This window comes from Pinus tabuliformis, chromosome 1_2, assembly GCF_031772625.1.
Source record: "Pinus tabuliformis cultivar Carrire ecotype Pingquan chromosome 1_2, CPIR1, whole genome shotgun sequence".
NCBI lineage: Eukaryota > Viridiplantae > Streptophyta > Pinopsida > Pinales > Pinaceae > Pinus > Pinus tabuliformis.
The window spans coordinates 1,145,694,929-1,145,714,397 of record NC_142298.1 but is presented as its reverse complement, the minus strand read 5'-3'; the positions used below and the strand labels follow the sequence as shown (position 1 = coordinate 1,145,714,397).

At 38.2% G+C, this 19,469-nt stretch overlaps 1 pseudogene; it reads left to right on the top strand.

Moving 5' to 3' along the window:
- The first annotated feature begins 7,869 nt into the window (after positions 1–7,869).
- On the top strand, positions 7,870–18,798 carry LOC149210267 (endonuclease 4-like; annotated as a pseudogene).
- The last annotated feature ends 671 nt before the right edge of the window (positions 18,799–19,469 follow it).

Sequence of the window (19,469 nt, the reverse complement as noted above, 5' to 3'; positions counted from 1 at the left end):
GTCATACAAGCAATGTAACTGAAGTAGTAGTGGATCAATATAACAACACTTGCCCTTACGAGCCTTTATAAGACAAGGAAACGAAATATCACTTCCTCCGCAAAATTTGCATGATGAATCATAATGATGGGAGGTGGGAAAATAAGATGGCCATGCATCAAGGGTTATGGATGAGGAATGAAAAGAGAATCCAACTTGTACCGTTAGATTTTTTCCCGCTATTTACTTGGATTAGGTTTTTTCGTGTGAACGCTCTTAAATGTGAGAAAATTATGTATTTCATACTTAATTCCATAAACAATTAGATAAAAAAAGTTAAATAAAAATAAAATAAATAACATAAAATATAAGAAGTTTTTAAAAATGGTTTTAAATTTTAATTAAAATAAAATATAAAATTTTAATTAAATTAGTGAAGTGGAAAGAATAAAGTTATTTTGCGAAAAAAAATAATATAGAAATATTATTATATTTAAATTTAGTAATAAAAGAAAATTTAGATATTATTAAAAAGTGATTTTACTTTTTTTAAACAATGGGAAAGTCTATCATAACTCATAAGTCAAACTAGCAAAGGGGACAATCATCACTAGCTAATATATCATAAAGCAAGTTGGCTCATCATTGTTATTCAAGGAAAACCATATCACCTATAACTATTCGTTGGTGGTTCATAAGGGAGCAGGCTTTCATTCCTGCTAGATGCGTCTAGGTCTTGAACCATTAACTTGTTCCCTTACGTCCAAGGAAGACGAGCTCTTGGTCAAATAGAAGCAGTTTTAGGGCATACTCTAGGTTCAAAAAAATGATTAACTTTAAACCCAATGATATTTCTTTATTTTGAGTATTATATTATTAAAATAAAAATAGATTCTCACAAAGTTCATATTAAAATCTGATGTTAAACACTTTTTAAAAAGATTTACAGATATCCACATTAAATCACAATTTTAAAATATTTTTTTTAATATCTAACTTTCTAAAAACACTTTCTATATTCCTTAAAGGTGATACAGGGAGATGTAGTGTGGTAATGTTACATTTAAAAATAATAAAATAATTTTTATATTAACAAATTAAAAAATATTGTCCACGGGGTTTTGGATAGATAGTGACCATGTGCACTCTTAAGACATTCCTAGATGTTAAGTCACCAGTTCAATTCCTCGCCCTATTTGGGTGTTATTCTTCGACATGACCATGATGTAGCTTTACCAATGTCGAATATATATATATATATATATATATATATATAAAACTAAAAAAATAGATATTAAGGGATTTTTTTTATCCCAATGATAAATAAAGTACTTCATTGTCCAGCATAATTTTATATCATCTATATTTTTAATTTAAAAAATACAAGTGTCAACCCACGTTAAGCACTGAAGGAATCACATATCACATTGCGCAATGACAAAATCACACATCACCCGCATATTAGGTTGTAGAATGTGTCTCTCAATGTAATAATGATCAATAACTATTAAATAGATGGAAGAGATTTAATCTACACTTAATATTTTAAAATATTCTTAGTGGTAGTCACGAATCAAAAGGTTGAAATCTATACCTTTTTTGTCCTTTTAACTAAAAAACAATGTCATATTAACATGTGTTATATAAAATGACTCATAATTTTTTAGACCCGTGGTATTGGTATTTATAAGTTATAGTATTGCCTCCGGTGTTAAAGCCTATTTACAAATTAAGAATCTCTATGGTTAAGAATTTTGTTACATGTTTCTTAAAGGTATATATGTTTATCTCATTTAATAAATATTGTTAATTATAATTTAAAGTAAAGTTGTAATTTAGTTTATTTTTATGATTTTATCATGAAAGTGTTTTGATGCTTATGATGAATTAATGTCCATCGACAGTTACCAACCACGTAATTTATATGATTAAGTGATCCAGGTGGATATTGGTGGCCACCCGCTAATTCCACTTGGATCCCCTCTAGTGCTTCTTACAGTTTTTATCAGTTTCCTTAATTATAGCACAGTTTACTATTTTTAGCAGTTTTTCGGGTCCTAAACTTCCGGAGCCGTTTTGAGGCCCTAAACGACGTTTTTTGGGAAATCCAAGCCAGCGATTTTTTGATAAAAATCGCTTTTTCCGTCGTAGTCCTCAGAGAAATCTTTCCAACGGGCTATCATGCACGTCAAACGGAGATAGTATGACCAATTCGCGACCCCGGGAAGTTGATGTACCAACTTACCCAAAAACGGGGCCCACAATTTGGCATTTCATCTTCTAGGGTTAGGTTTTGGAATGTGAAGGGTTTTCCATTGTTTCTCAACAATAAATAGGCCCTCGAGCCTCATTGTAACACAGTTCAAAACAGTTCAGAGGCATGTAGCCGACACATCTCTTCTCAGAGATAAGCTACCATCGCCCTAGCTGGGTTATTTCTATTTGTAAGCATATTTCAGTATTCTCCATTAATGAAATGAAGTATTTTTTCCGCGGCATCTCTGTTTTTATGGTTATCGCATATTATTATTTCTGTTGCATCTCTGTTTTTATGGTTATCGCATCTCTGTATTTATGGTTATCTCTGTAATCTATTGCGTTCCTGCTTAAATCCGGATCAGTGGTATCAGAGCGGTCTGCTTTTTCTCTGTTTTTCTTTGCATGTCCCCAACGAGGTCGGGATATAAGGAGTTAGGGCTTGAACTGGTCGAACCTTTGCAAGACCAGCCTCGCAAATCTCGACGTCCTCCCATGGCGGATGAGAAGAAAGACGAGGGGGCAGGAGATCATATCAAACTTGCTCGAAGAAGCGCTCGAGCGGCAAAGGAACGCGATGATGGATATCTTTGCGCAGATCCTTCAGCGGCTACCCAGAGGCGACGCATCGGCTTCCAACAGCTACTCTAGAAACGCCACACCATTTAAGGTACAAGTTAATTTTGAAATCCCCATCTTCGAGGGTCAAATAGACGCAGATGCCGTAGATAAATGGTTAAATCTGCTAGATGGGTATTTTTCTGTTCACGAATTTTCAAGTCGGGAGAAGATTGTTTTCGCTCTCCTCAAAGCAGCCCCCCACGTCAAGGACTGGTGGGAAACCTATTGCGAGCAGAAGGGTGAAAGTACAGGCTCACCATTTTCAACCGCACCCACTTGGAATGACTTCCGGGATGCCATCAAGGAGCAGTACTACCCCGTCGGAAGCTATGAGGACAAATACATCAAATGGACCACACTGCGGCAGGGACGAGACCAAGATGTGCCGGAGTTCACAAACATTTTTCATACCCTTCGCACACAGTTGGGTATCAAAGATTCTGAGCTGCATCTGGTACTCAAATACCGCAGTTGCCTACACAGATACATCCAGGAAGAGATGGAGTTCTTGAACATCTCCTCACTCGGCACAGCATACCGATACGCTGTCAAAATCGAGCAAAAGTTCAAACAGAAGAAGCGAGACTTTGGATCTGCAAATCCAAAGCCCAAAGGACAAAGCCAAGGCGGGGTGACCCAAGACAACCCGTCGAAGCTACAAGAAAAGAACAACACCACGAAGCCAAAGAAGGACACAGGAAAGTGGTGTGAGTTCCACAAGAGTCCCACTCATAACACAAGTGAGTGTCGGACCAAGCAGTCGCTGGTGGCCGAGTTGAAGGCTTTCGAATCAGATGCATGTTCCGACTCTGAGTCAGAACCCGACAAGGGGAATGACAAAGGGAAGCAGATTATTGATGCGGATCCCAGCGCCACTGTTGCTACTGCCAAGATCCAGAAAAATGAGCCCGAAGATCCAGAGGAGGGGGAACGTCTTTTGCACTCACAGATGTGGGTGAAGGGTTCGCCACTGCAATTCATTATCGACAGTGGCAGCCAAAAGAACCTCATTTCAGCAGAGGTCGTGAAGCGGTTGGGCCTACCAACTACACCACACCCACAGCCGTACAGTATCAGTTGGCTTCACGAAGGACGAGATCTCAAAGTTCGCCAGCAGTGCCGCCTTCCCTACAGCATCAAGCCCTTCACAGACGAGGTATTGTGTGATGTTACACCTCTGGATGTTTGTGATGTACTATTAGGACAGCCATACTTGTGGAGGCGACATGCTATGTATGAGTCAAGACCTCGCGCTGTCATCATTTCTTTGGATAATTCATTATACAAGATACCGGAGGTAGCCCCACCTACCGCCACCTCTTTGATCACTACTAAGAAAGGCAGCAAGCTCATCTCACAGACTAGGAAATTTATTTTCTGTCTGGTTCGTTTCCATTGTAAGGGGAAGATCGTTGCTACATCCATGACCCCCGCGAAGGGTTCCTCCACACAGCAGCAGCAACAGAGGGATACAGTCATGACAGAACACAGGAACAACTTCTCGTTACCTGGAGGGGTACCACACAAGTTTCAGGTGGGCGATAAAGTTTGGTTACATCTGCAAAGGGAGCGCCTTACCAGAACCCATCAGAAACTCAGACCACTTCGACATGGTCATTACACCATTACCAAAGCTATGGGAGACAATGCATTTGAGCTCAGCATTCCCCCATTCCTTGGCCTGCACCCGGTGTTCAATGTCGACCGCCTTCGGCCATACTTTCCACCATTACTAGACACGTCCGACATTGCAGAACAACTCACACCCACAGAGTTAAATCCAGCTTGCATGGAACAAGTTGCAACTGATCGGATCATGGACACACAGATCAAGCACACTCGCCAGCAGAATATCCAACTGTATCAAGTTGTCAAAGCAGGACAACTCCTTCACCAGGGCAAGTGCCTCACCAGGGACCAAGTGCAGCAGAAGTTCCCTCATCTCATGGAGGAACTCAACGCAATGGGGACCATTGCTTCCTAAGGGGGGAGGAATGATCCAGGTGGATATTGGTGGCCACCTGCTAATTCCACTTGGATCCCCTCTAGTGCTTCTTACAGTTTTTATCAGTTTCCTTAATTATAGCACAGTTTACTATTTTTAGCAGTTTTTCGGGTCCTAAACTTCCGGAGCCGTTTTGAGGCCCTAAACGACGTTTTTTGGGAAATCCACGCCAGCGATTTTTCTGATAAAAATCGTCTTTTCCGTCGTAGTCCTCGGAGAAATCTTTCCAACGAGCTATCATGCACGTCAAACGGAGATAGTATGACCAATTCGCGACCCCGGGAAGTTGATGTACCAACTTACCCAAAAACGGGGCCCACAATTTGGCATTTCATCTTCTAGGGTTAGGTTTTGGAATGTGAAGGGTTTTCCATTGTTTCTCAACAATAAATAGGCCCTCGAGCCTCATTGTAACACAGTTCAAAACAGTTCAGAGGCATGTAGCCGACACATCTCTTCTCAGAGATAAGCTACCATCGCCCTAGCTGGGTTATTTCTATTTGTAAGCATATTTCAGTATTCTCCATTAATGAAATGAAGTATTTTTTTCCGCGGCATCTCTGTTTTTATGGTTATCGCATATTATTATTTCTGTTGCATCTCTGTTTTTATGGTTATCGCATCTCTGTATTTATGGTTATCTCTGTAATATATTGCGTTCCTGCTTAAATCCGGATCATTAAGCTAATATAATATTGAGCAAATACATAAAAGTAATATAAATTTTCAGTGCAAAAAATAGTCAAGAAGAAATGCATAAATTGAATGTGGTTTTATAGTGTAAATTAACTCAATGGATTCTACAGTGTGTAAAATAATGCTCAGGAAACACATAAATTAAATGTGGTATTATAGTGTAAATTAACCCAACGGAAGATAGAGAAGCACTTTATGCCCACCCTTACATTCCATCACACCTTCATATCCCATCCCACGCTTGCCTTCATGTATTATGAAAATCAAATGCACAATTTACTTTTCCATTCTACCATTGTAATATTATATTTTTTATTATGTTGAATCAATAACTTCTTGGAGTACTATGGGCGTAGTATTTGTTGCCGCTATCACACCAAGAGTATATTTCATTGCCCATAAGTCATATATACCAGGAATTTATGGCTTAGTAAAAACTAAACCTCCATGAGAGTGGGGGATTCTAATCCTTGAGCCTTATCATAAGGGGCCAAAGATGTCCTCCTATGGGATTTGAACCCGGTGAAGGGGATAACATCCCATTGTGCCAACCACTTGGTTGTCCCATGAGGAGGCATGTATTTGCAATATTGTTTTTACCATGGGGAATCGCTAACTCGTTGGAGTAATTTGGAGGAGACCCAAGATCAAATCTAGCAGTTGTCACTATAACACCAAAACTATATCCAACAACGTGTAAGCTAGATATACCAAGAATTTATGACTTAGCAAGAGCCAAGACTCCACGAGGGTGGGGGAGCCTACATCTTGAGCCTTCTCACAATGGGCCAAAGATGCCCATGTGGGATTTGAAGATGGGTGGAGGGGATAACATCCCATCCCATCGTGCCAACCATGACCACATCCCACGAGAGGACTATATATATAACCATGATTAACTCGTAACTCATAGGAGTAATCTTGGCGAGGGATTGTATTTGTAATATTTTTTTTAACCATGGTGAATTAGTCACTCATTGGAGTAATCTTGGTAAACCTATGTTCAAACCTAGTGGTTGCCACTATAATGCCAAGAGTATCCAATAACCTATAAGCCAGACATACCAGGAATTTATAACTTACCAAGAGCCAAGAGTCCACAAGGGTGGGGAGTCTACTCCTTGAGCCTTATCACAAGACGCCAAAGATGTCCCCCATGGGATTTGAAATAGGGCGAAGGGGATAACATCCCATTGTGCCAATCACTAGATCATCCAAAAAAAAAAACACTTTTTTTTTTTCTTTTTTTAAAATAAATGGCCACAAGAGATTTGGACCATAACTTTTTTGCATAATATCTTAACAAAAACATCCATTCACTATCTTATCTTTTCAAAACCTTTGGCCACTAAATTTTTAAAAGGAGTTGTCTTTAGTACCACTTTATGGACTTTCATGCCAAAATCTAACTGAAAAATTTGAGGTGAAATCTTGATGTGTGTTATTTAAACTGGTTTTTTGACTATATATGGATTCAACACCATAAAAAACCCCTAAGACACTTCGACTGGGCAGGAGTTACCCATCAAACTTTGTGATTTCAATAAATTCCGACGAAATTTAAAAAAATACATTGAAAAAACCCACCAAAAAATCTCACTTAAACGAATCGATTCGTACAAAATATTATGCCCCATACTATGAAATTATGGCTTTTAATGACGTTGGCATTTTGCAAGGACGCCGATATGATCTTTCTTACGTAACGTAAACACATCAAGCTGTTAACAAAATACCGTTACATCCAAACCACGTCGTCCAAGTTAATTGGATTATTTCTTTAAAAATTTCAAATTATATATCATATCGAGTTTTATTGTTCGTTCGGTCAACGTCAGTGCGAAACCGGCAAAGCGCGCCGGACATTGATATTCCCTAGTATACTTTACGTGACTGAACTTCAAGCCCCTTTCAGGGCTGGTTCCGTTTCCTCCACTAACCACTAACTATCACTTTGAATGGAAACACTATCACACGCGCTGAAAGTATAATCTCGTGGGAATGATTTTGCTTTTAAGAGTGTAAGCAGACTGTGGAATTGTGATCCCTCTGATAATATGGATGTTTTAATATTGATGGATTGGATGCCAAAACTTCAAGCAATGCAGTGCTGTGAACGAGAATACTTGCGCTAAACGGATTCTTCACCTTCACATTTTCTACACATTGTATAAAGATGAACGATGCTTTTACTGTTGTGCTGAGCAGAGTCGTCGTTTCTTGGGTGAATTTTGCAGTAGCTACGGAATCAGCAGATTGCAACATAAAATATTTTGGGAAAACTACAGAGGATTGGAGAGGTTTTGGTGATAATGGGTCGGTTTGGGTGTTTAATGTTGGTTGGAATTGGAATGGAGATATTTATCTTCCTTCTCCTTGTTGGTATGGCTCCTCAAAATGGTGTGAAAGCTTGGGGAAATGAAGGACATTATTCTATTTGTAAGATAGCTGAGGTAATTATTATTATTTCTTTTTATTGTTGTTTTCATTGCAAGGAAGTTTGTATCTTATCTGTAGCTTCATGTATTTTCATCGGTTTTCCTTATGTTTCCTTTTCATTAACACTTTAGGTTGGTGTTGGGCTGTTCATGGACAAAAATGCAGAGTTTGATATAGATTTCTGAGTGTTGTTTCCGTAAGTGGCATTTAAAAAAAATAGAAATCCATCACTGTTGGCTGTTGAGATTTTCTGTTTGGGATGAAATAGGCAAAAATCTCTGAAGGTGACAACAATAGGAATTCAGTTCCTAGATTAGCTCCAGTTTGTTGGGAGGGAGTTAATGCCTCCTATATTTGATGTGAGGGAATTAATGAGGCTGTTAGATTCTCTGGGCTATATAACAGGCAACCATTCGGATGGTTTGCTAAGAGTGTGAGAGTTTTGTGAGGCTTTCATGATGTAATCTCCTGATTTGATTAATAAACTCCTGATGCCTATGTTTGGTGGACGTAGCCCAGATTGGTTGGGTGAACCACGTTAAAAATTGTCTCCTATGTGCTTGATTGTTCTGCTGTGTTAATTCTGTGTTTATTTAATTTTTGCGGTGCACCTGATCCAACAATTGGTATCAGAGCATGTTGGAGGTGCTGAGACTTGCGTACTGGAGGTGGATTGGCGTGATCGTGGATGTTTGCTGCTGCGTATACGTTGCTGTGCGTTGTGATTGGAGGTGCGCTGTGTAAAGTGATTCGGTAGCACTTGATCAGCGTTGGATTTGGTGGGCGCTCTTCAAACCGTTCCGATGCGGAGAACAGCGTGTATTGACAACGGTATGACGCAGTTTTCAAAAACGTATTCTTGATATGCATTAGAAACTGTGTATTGAAAACGGTATGACGCAGTTTGAGTTAAAGCGTTTTTAAAACGATAGTTTTAAACACGGTGTTGATATGTTATAAACAGCGTGGGTATCTATTTTGAAACCAGCGTGGATATATGTTTGTTTTTTAAAAATAGCATGGGTATTTATTTTCACAACAGCGTGAATATGTATTTTGAAAACGGCAATGGATATTGTGATAACCTGCGTTGATATATATTCAAACACGGCGTTGATTCATATTTAAACCGGTGGGAATGTACATTTAAAAAAGGGCGTGGTTTTTTCCAAGATCTGCGTTGATATATTTTAAAACGGCGAATTGCAGTTTTGTTTTTTGATGTACAGCGTGCGCAGCACAGTGTTATTTTATACTAGGTATTAGAATACTGTCTTTGTAAGCCTGAACTTTGCTTACGGATGTATGAAACTGACGGTGGCAAGAATCATTTGCAAACTAAATCCTGGTTGGATTCATAACGAAGGCTTTATATATATATTTGCTGGTTGTTTAAACAGTTAAATAAAGGCAAATAGAATAAAGACAGTTCTAATATAAGTGCACAGGGCAGTTTGTTTTTTTTTTTTTTTAAAGGCACAGGTACAAAGGCATAGGCAGTTTTTCTTTGTTGTGTAAAAACAAAGGCATATGCAATTTTGTTTTTTAAATTGCTAGTATTTCAAATTGAAATTGGAGATTCTTTGACGAGATGGCCAAAACACAGAGTGCCCGTTTTGAAATAGAGAAATTTAATGGGAAAAATAATTTTGAGATCTGGAAGGTAAAGATGCACGATCTGCTGGTTCAACAAGGTGTGACGAAAGCACTGTTGGGGAAAAACAAAAGACCTCCTTCCATGACGGAGGATGAATGGGATGAGAAGGACGATAGAGCTCTGAGCGCAATTCGGTTATGTCTGGCGGACGATGTTCTGTTCAACATTGTGTCAGAGAAAACCGCCGCAGGCTTGTGGTCGAAGCTTGAGAAGCTCTATATGACGAAATCTTTGACAAATCGGATTCTCCTGAAACGACAGCTTTACGGTTTGCGGATGAAAGAAGGTACCTCAATTGCTGTAATACCTTATTGGTGCAATTAGACAGTCTAGATGTGAAATTTGATTTAGAGGATAAGGCAATAACTCTATTATGTTCATTGCCTGAATCCTGGGATCACTTTGTTACTTCCATAAGCTTTAGTACATCAGAAATTCTTGAGTTTGACGATGTTGTTGGAGCCTTGTTGGCTGAAGAGACAAGGAAGAGGTCGAATGCAGACACCTCTACATCAGAGGTAATGATGGCCAGAGGTCGCTCACGAGAGAGACACTCCGGGGGCAAGCATAGCGACTCTCGTTCAAAGTCCAAAGGAAAGAAGCCAAAGGTGAAGTGTTGGCATTGTGGCAAGGCTGGGCATCTGAAAAAGGATTGCTGGAAGCGAAAGCAGGCTGCTAAAGACGGCTCTTCGATAGAAAAGAAGGAAGCCAACACCACAGATACAGGTTCAGTATCTGGTTCAGGTATGAGTGATGAGGTATTGTCTGTTAATGTTTCAAAACATGATCAACATTGGTTGTTAGATTCCGGGGCATCTAACCACATGTGTATACATAAAGATTGGTTTAAAACATATAAATCAATTGATGATGGTGTTGTGTACATGGGTAATGATGTAACATGTGATATTGTGGGAATTGGGAGCATACAACTGCAAATGTTTGATGGGACAACAAAAATATTAACAGATGTGAGGCATGTACCAGATTTAAGAAAAAATTTGATTTCATTAGGAGCACTTGATTCAAATGGATATAAAACTGTAATTCAAGGTGGAGTAATGAAAATTTGCAAAGGCATCTTACTAGTTATGAAAGCTAAGAAAGTAGGAAATCTATTTCAGTTAGAAGGTAGAACTGGGTCAGATCATGTGTCTGTGTCTAAACATGACAGTAGTTCCATTCACTTATGGCATCAAAGATTGGGGCATATGAGTGAAAGAGGATTGAAAATTTTGGCTGACCGAAAGTTACTTCCTAATCTAAGATCTGGAAAATTGGATTTCTGTAAACATTGTCTGTTTGGTAAACAAAGTAAACAAAAGTTTAAAACAGGCAAACATACTAGTAAAGGCATACTTGATTATATCCATTCAGATGTTTGGGGTCCAGCCCCTACAGCGTCATATGGTGGTTCGTCTTATTTTGTATCATTCATTGATGACTTTTCTCGGAAAGTATGGGTCTACATGTTGAAAAAGAAGTCTGATGTTTTTACAGTTTTCAAGCAGTTTAGAGCATTGGTAGAAAACAGCACTGGTAGAACTATAAAATGTTTAAGAACTGACAATGGTGGTGAGTTTTCCTCCAAGGAGTTTGACAGCTATTGCAAGGATGCAGGGATCGAAAGACATAAGACCACGGTTTATACTCCTCAGCAGAATGGAGTTGTTGAACGCATGAACATGACTCTTCTAGAAAGAGCAAGGTGTATGCTGAGTAACGCCGGGTTGCAAAAGGAGTTGTGGACAGAAGCAGTGGCAACAGCTTGTTATGTGATAAACCGATCTCCATCAACGGCGATAGGCTGCAAGATTCCGCAAGAGGTATGGAAAGGACACCCTTGTGACTATTCTAAACTCAGAGTGTTTGGTTGTGATGCGTATGCTCTAGTGCCTAAACATCAGTGAACTAAATTAGATCCAAAGTCTAAAAGGTATATCTTTGTTGGGTATGGTGATGGAACAAAGGGATATAGATTGTGGGATCCTACTACCCGCAAAATCATCATCAACAGAGATGTAAAGTTTAATGAATCCTCTCTTGTACAGTTAGATGTAAATAGTAGATTGAAACAGGATGATGTATCTGATTCCCAACATATTTAGTTTGACAGCATTTCTAATGATAGTCATAACGACCATAGTTCAGATTCTAGTCATGAACAGGTTTCAGAATCAGATTATGAACAGGGTTCAGATGGAGGACATGAACAGGTCTCAGATGGCGATCATGAAGAAATTCCTACAGTTGATAGACAGCCAATTGTAGAAGCACCAGAAACATTCTTAAGGAGGTCTACAAGGATCAAACGTCCTCCAAGAAGGTATGATGATCATGTTACTTCAGTTGCTTTGATCGCTAATGATGATGAACCTTTGTGTTATCAGGAAGCTGTAATGGAAAGCAGCCATGAAGGAAGAAATGATGGCCTTAGGTAAGAATGGCACGTGGGATCTGGTCGAACTTCCCAAAGGCAGGAAAACTGTGGGATGCAAGTGGGTGTTCAAGCTGAAACGGGGTGTGAATGATACGAAAGACAGGTACAAAGCGAGACTGGTTGCAAAGGGGTTTTCTCAGAAAGCTGGCATAGACTTTCATGAGATATTTTCACCAGTGGTTAAAATTGTTTCAATTAGACTTGTGTTAGCATTAGTGGCTTTGCTTGATTTAGAGTTGCAGCAGTTAGATGTTAAGACTGCATTTCTACATGGTGATTTAGATGAGGAAATATATATGGAACAACCGGAAGGGTTTGTTCACCATCGCAATGAGAAATTTGTCTGCAGGCTCAAGAAGTCATTATATGGCCTGAAGCAGTCGCCTCGGCAGTGGTATAAGAAGTTTGATTCTTTCATGTTGAGTCAGAAATATGTAAGAAGTGAATATGATCATTGTGTTTATTTTAAGCAGTTAAATAATGGCATGTTCATTATCTTAGTGTTATATGTTGATGATATGCTTTTAGCAAGCAAAAGCATTAAAGAAATCAACAGGTTGAAGACTCAGATGGCAAGGACGTTTGATATGAAAGATCTAGGAGCGGCAAGACAGATTTTGGGCATGGAGATTTTCAGAGACAGGGGCAATGGTAAGCTGTGGCTATCACAACAGAAGTATGTTGAGAAAATACTTTTGAGGTTTGGTATGAATAATGTGAAGCCTGTGTCAGTCCCTTTAGCTTCCCATTTTAAGCTTTCTTCGAGTTTATGTCCTAATACAGATGAAGAAAAGGATTATATGTCTCGAATTCCTTATGCCAATGTAGTAGGATGTTTGATGTATGCGATGGTTTGTACTCGACCAGATATTTCACATGCAGTTGGGGTTGTCAGCAGGTACATGGAAAATCCGGGTAAAGAACACTGGCCAGCAGTGAAATGGGGGCTTCGGTACTTGAGAGGCACAAGTAGTTATTGTATTTCTTACAATAAGAGTAGTGAATTTGTTTGTGGATATGTTGATTCCGATTTTGCAGGTGATTTGGATAAGAGAAGATCAACTTCAGGGTACGTCTTTACTCTTGCAGGTGGAGCTATAAGCTGGATGTCAAAGCTACAAAACATTGTTGCTTTATCCACTACTGAAGCAGAATACATTGCTGCTTCGCATGCTTGCAAAGAGGCGGTTTGGTTGAAAGGTTTGCTTGGTGAGTTTGGTAGGTTACAGGACAACATCAGGTTACTTTGTGACAGTCAAAGTGCAATACATTTGGCTAAGAATCCGGCCTATCATAGTAAATCAAAGCATATTCCAATCAAATATCATTTTGTAAGACAGGTTATCACTGAAAGGGGAGTCTCTCTTGAAAAGGTGCATACAAAGGAGAACTGTGCAGACATGTTCACGAAACCAATTTTGTTGGAGAAGCTACGCTGGTGTTTGGCTTCTCTTGGCTTGCAGAAAAGATAAAATAATAATAACAGGGCATCAGGGGAATTGTTGTCAAGGTGGAGATTGTTGAGATTTTCTGTTTGGGATGAAATAGGCAAAAATCTCTGAAGGTGACAACAATAGGAATTCAGTTCCTAGATTAGCTCCAGTTTGTTGGGAGGGAGTTAATGCCTCCTATATTTGATGTGAGGGAATTAATGAGGCTGTTAGATTCTCTGGGCTATATAACAGGCAACCATTTGGATGGTTTGCTAAGAGTGTGAGAGTTTTGTGAGGCTTTCATGATGTAATCTCCTGATTTGATTAATAAACTCCTGATGCCTATGTTTGGTGGACGTAGCCCAGATTGGTTGGGTGAACCACGTTAAAAATTGTCTCCTATGTGCTTGATTGTTCTGTTGTGTTAATTCTGTGTTTATTTAATTTTTGCTGTGCACCTGATCCAACATTGGCTTCTTCTAGTTAAATTTAGAGATACGATTGTCTAATTCAATTTATAGTCCACACCATCTAGAGAGATTTCCTTGTGAGGGGGAGCCAGGTGCCAGTTAGATATTGAGTATATCCCCATCTTCTTTGAACTCCACTTCTCGACTTTGTCTATAATTAACACAAAATCTCCTATTATTATTAGTTGCAGAATGGTCTAATCTTTCTGTAGAATCCAACCTCCGCTAAAGGTAATTATTCCTACAAAATTGTTGTCGGTTTTCCTATACTAGCCCTGTCAGAATTGCCTCTTGAGGCTCTATAAAAGCTTATTCTGACTAATAATGATTTTATTATTAGCTGCAGAATGGTCAAATCTTTCAGTAGAATTAAACCTTTGCTAAGATTCATTATTCCCACAAGTTTGTTGGCAGTTTCTCCAATACTAACTCTGTCAAAGTTGCCTCTTGAAGCTCTATCAAAGCTTATTTTAATTAATAATTTTAATTATCTGATCGCGTTTTGTTTAACTACCAAGTGTGGTTTTTAATACTTTAGACGTTACATATGCTTTTATAGGAATTGCATTTTCATTCTCATTCTAGTTATGTCTGGTTTCTCATATACCTAGTAGTCGTTTTGACCTATTCATGATTACTGGTCGGATATTATTAAGTTATCGTATGTTATCTACTACCCCTTTAAACCTTCTTCTGGTAACCTTTCTTTAAATCTTTTTCCGTCCACCTTCTTGATAATATATATACCCAACACTGTTCATAAAGACCCTATCTTGGATATACAATAATGATTTGTTTTGTATATCTAATAGTGATTTGCTTTCCCAAAATATTTTACGATTTCTTTCTGATCATTTATTCCAAGCCACCAGGTTCGGGATTCTTGCCCGCACTTTGTCCCTTACTTTCTACCTTAAGTTTCCTTCGAAGATTATTGCTATATCATCTTGGGAGGGCTGTTAAATCATTTATTGGTCTTCCATGTTGCTTTTCCTATAAGCTGCCTTTGAGGATCGTTCTCATCTCCTTCATCACAATCTTCCAAATATGACCTCCATTAGGAAGTGTACTTATTCTGGCTATATCTTGCCAATGAGCGTTTGGTGTGTACCTTTCTTTCCGTATATGGGCCAAAAATGCTGACCTTTCTTTATGTTGCCTCTAACTCAGTTTGCTTGAAAAGCAATATTTAAATTTTTCATTTTTCTGACTCCCAAGCCTGTATTATTCTTTAGGGTACATATATTTTCCCATGTGATCAGTGGCCATTTGTTTTCCAAATTGGGGGCCTCTCCACAAGCAGTTTTTATATATTTCTCCATCTAATGTATTATTTTTTGTGGCACTGGTATCATTGAGAATCGGGATACTGATAATGCTTGTAAAATTCTTTTCAGTAGTACTAGGGACAAAAAGCGAAATGTCCCACCTTCAAGTTGTTTGTTTATCTTTGATAGAGAGATTTCTTCCATTTTAACCCCCTTCCACTATTTATCACTAGAGGTACCCCTAGATATTTACTTGATAGTGAGGATCTTGGGGAAAAGGGTATTTTGTTGATATGCACCTGAATCATTAATGGGGTGTTAAGAAAGAATATTTGGGATTTACCTTCTTTTATCTTCCTTTCTGAAGCTTAAAGGAACACATTCGTGGTTTTTAAAAATGTTTTTCTCTTCCTTTCTGAAGCTTAAAGGAACACATTCGTGGTTTTTAAAAATGTTTTTCATTAGAGACTATAGCAGTGAGACTTTCTTTTAGATTTTAAACTTTACCTAAAATCAGTTTCAAAGCTTCCTTCAATTTGGCCAAGGAAGCTAGATAATCATCCAACCTTTCCACAGCGCTTCAGTTTGTGGTAATTCAAAGTCTTCTTGCATCCATTCACAGTGAAACAGCTTTGTCGTTGTTTTGAACCAGCTTACTTGAACTCCCCTTTCATATTGTTATCATCACTAATAGGTTACCTATTACTATTTATGTTAGTCGCTTCAGTTTCCAAACCTTAGAGAGCTGGAAGCTTTGGATACTAGTACTATCTGCCTATTTTCATTGTTCCTTACTAGTCTTATTGTTATATCACATTTTTTTTAACCATTATCTAATCTCAGACAAAGATATTCAACATGAATGCCCTTTTGAGGGTTGCAATACTTTCTAGTACCGTATTGATCATGCTTGCTACTTGACCATGCTGGTAAGGATAACTTGCGATTGACTTATTTGTCTTGGTATTCCCATTTTCCAGAAAAAGCTATATGGGCTGTTCATTCCCCCAATTTCCCCAAGTTGACAAAAATTATAATTTATCAATAAATTGAGCAACAAATAGATGTTGCATGGTCAATGACTACAAGATAAAAGGCCCACGTTCATCTATCCCATAACAATGCAACATGGGCCCTCACCCCACCTTCCAAGTAAATGGCCACTATAAGGCTCCATAACCTTACCCAACAAACCAGGCATTAAGCATCCTCTCTATCCATCGTTGGAAACAATTGTAACCAAATAACCACACAACATGAGAAACAACGTTTAATTTTAAACGATTCTAAACAGGCAAGGGCGATAAACTGTCCATCCCCAAGCTGCCCTAGTCAATCTTTAAAACGGGTTGTTTAGTTGGGAGTCTAGGGACTATTAGCTGTGTGAGAATATTTGTTTGAGTTATGTATATACTTACATAGACATTTTGATACTTACAACGACCATTGTTTCTATGGGCAAGTGCAGCCACTCCTAAGTGAAGAAGCATCAATGGCAGTGAAGAAACTGCTCCCTGAGTATGCAGATGGTGATCTTGCTTCTCTTTGTTCGTGGGCTGATCATATGCGATTCCACTATTCCTGGTCAAGTCCATTACACTTCATTGACACGCAAGACAACACGTGTTCTTATGTTTATTCTAGTAAGTTATTCTATCGAAGATAAACTTCATCCCATACTCAATTATTTTAATTTGGATTTTCGTTTCTGTTTTTAGTGAAATACTCTCAGATTGTCCATCAAATTGGTACTTTTATGTATCTGTCTGATTACCATAATAAGATGGGTATGACATGAACTGCTCGAGAGAATTATCTCATCTTCATGATAAACTAAAGGTTGTGCAACATATAAGAAATATCCGAGTAACAACCTTATTAGAGATCTCAGAATTTTTCTGTTTGTTTGCAAACGGGGGACTGCCATAATTCCGAAGGAGAAATAGGCATGTGCCATAAAAAAATTACACTTCTCAGCTTGAAACTTATGGCAGCAGAGCCGACAGAGAAAAATGTATGTTTATCTTGTATTGCCATCATCTTACAATGAGTTCTCTATCCGTGACATGTTTTTTACATCTCAAAGTGCTTTCATAGTGAATTATATTTGAATGTGGTCTAATTCAAATAGCAGTGGAGGCTAATACCCATTTGTATAACTTGCAGATAATTTAACAGAAGCTTTACTATTTCTCTCTCATTTTATGGGAGATGTCCATCAGGTCATATCCTCTCTATTTTTACATTTTTTACAGTTTACATATGGATAATTTGTTGGGAACTTATCCATTGATACTGATTAATGAAAAATATATTTGCAGCCTTTACACGTGGGATTCATTACAGATGAAGGTGGAAATACAATCATATTACAGTGGTATAAGCAAAAGAGTAATTTGCATCATGTAAGTAAATGCAATATCCTCTTCCCAGTAATTGGATTAACAGTATGGTGTTCTTTTCAATGAGTTGTGTTCCTTTGAATATGGTTATCTATTCTTTGAAGGTAACAGTTACATCTCTTGACAAACTCAGTTAAGTACACCAGATATCTACAATGGCGTTTATTGGTGCAGAGAGTATTTTTAAGACATAGATTGGTATAGTGACTAGTCATCCTGTTCATCCCTCCAACTACTAAGATGAATAAGCTCAGGGCTCAAACGTAACTGCATAAATGGATGAAACCTGTCACCTTTGACGATTTTGGCATTTGATAGGATGTATAGTTGTCCAGGGCGGTGGTTTCACTCCAACTAGTACCAAACACAGTAATACATGTCGATTTCATAGAAAAACAAAAAACGTGACGTTTAGCTGTTGTTAATCACAGAGAAATAGAAAAGATTGTATGGGAACACATAAATTAGCAGAACAAGACATTGACAGCAGCTACAATCTCTTTCCAGGTAGCTAGACCGTCAATGCATGCAGTGACCTACTAAAACTGATAGATTGGTTGCTACCTTAACATATACTTAATTGATTGTCTGGCCAGATTTTATCAAGTACCCAATACAACTTTCTCTGAATTGTACAGTGGTTTCGAAGAAGAACATATCGATATCCATGGACCATAATTTGTCTTGCAATTTGTAGGTCACCTTTAAGGCCTTTTTAGGGACGTAGTTACATTTCAGAGTTAAATTAGGACCTTAATGGAACAGACCATGAACTATGATTCTATTCTTTATATGATTCAACTCATTTAATATTTCTATGGCAGAATTATTAACGATTTATTGGAATTTAAATTGCTGACATCAGCCTTCAGGTATGCAGATGAAAGTATCATTCTTGCTTGCAAACAGTATTCTAGAAGGTATGTTCATCAATTCACATCAAGGATGTCTTTGTGTTTCCAGTATTTTTTGGGGCATGATTGCTGAAATGCTGTCCTTTGCAGATGACTACTTCCTGTCTCGCTTGCCGATCGTTGAGAAACAACTTGCAAAAGCAGGTGTCCGGTTGGCTGCAACACTCAATCGGTTATTCAATTCAAAAGACGGCTACAATCGGAAATCAGAACTCTAGAAACAAAAGGGATGGGTTGCTTGCAACAATAGTATTATAATCTATATTTAGATCAGAAACGATGCTTGGGCCACTGAAAACCATCATCGCTGTCATACATTTTGATTGCTTTTGAATCAATTGTAGCTTAACCCAGAGGAACATTGGTATGAAGGATTCATGTATCATAAAGATGTCGTGTAGCTCTGTTCAGTGTTTACATAGCCATTTTAATGTTTTTCATTTTTTAATTTTCCTTGAATTTTAGTTACTGCCTTCATATTTATTTGTTTTCAATAATTTCATGGTCCTTGTGACACTAGAGCTCCTCCTTGAATGATGGGACAGGATAAAAGCCATGCAAAAGCAACATCTTCCTGGATCCTCGTAGCTCCTTTTTTTAAAACAAGAATCTATGTTAGAGCTTTATTGATTAATAAGAGTCAAATAAAGAATTTGTCTTTCCCTGGGCATTTATAATTCCAAAGTTTGTTTCACCAATATATTTGTGGTGTATCAATGCTATCTTATTCTTGGCTCACAATTATGAATAGGGTTTAGGGACTAGAGAAGTTATCCGCCTCATCATTTAGTTTTATGAGACACCTTCCCAAGTTTTCAGTGTTGTTATCCGATGTGCTCACATCGTGTTCAGTAAAGGGAATTCCTCACTCGCTTAATTCGAACGAGGA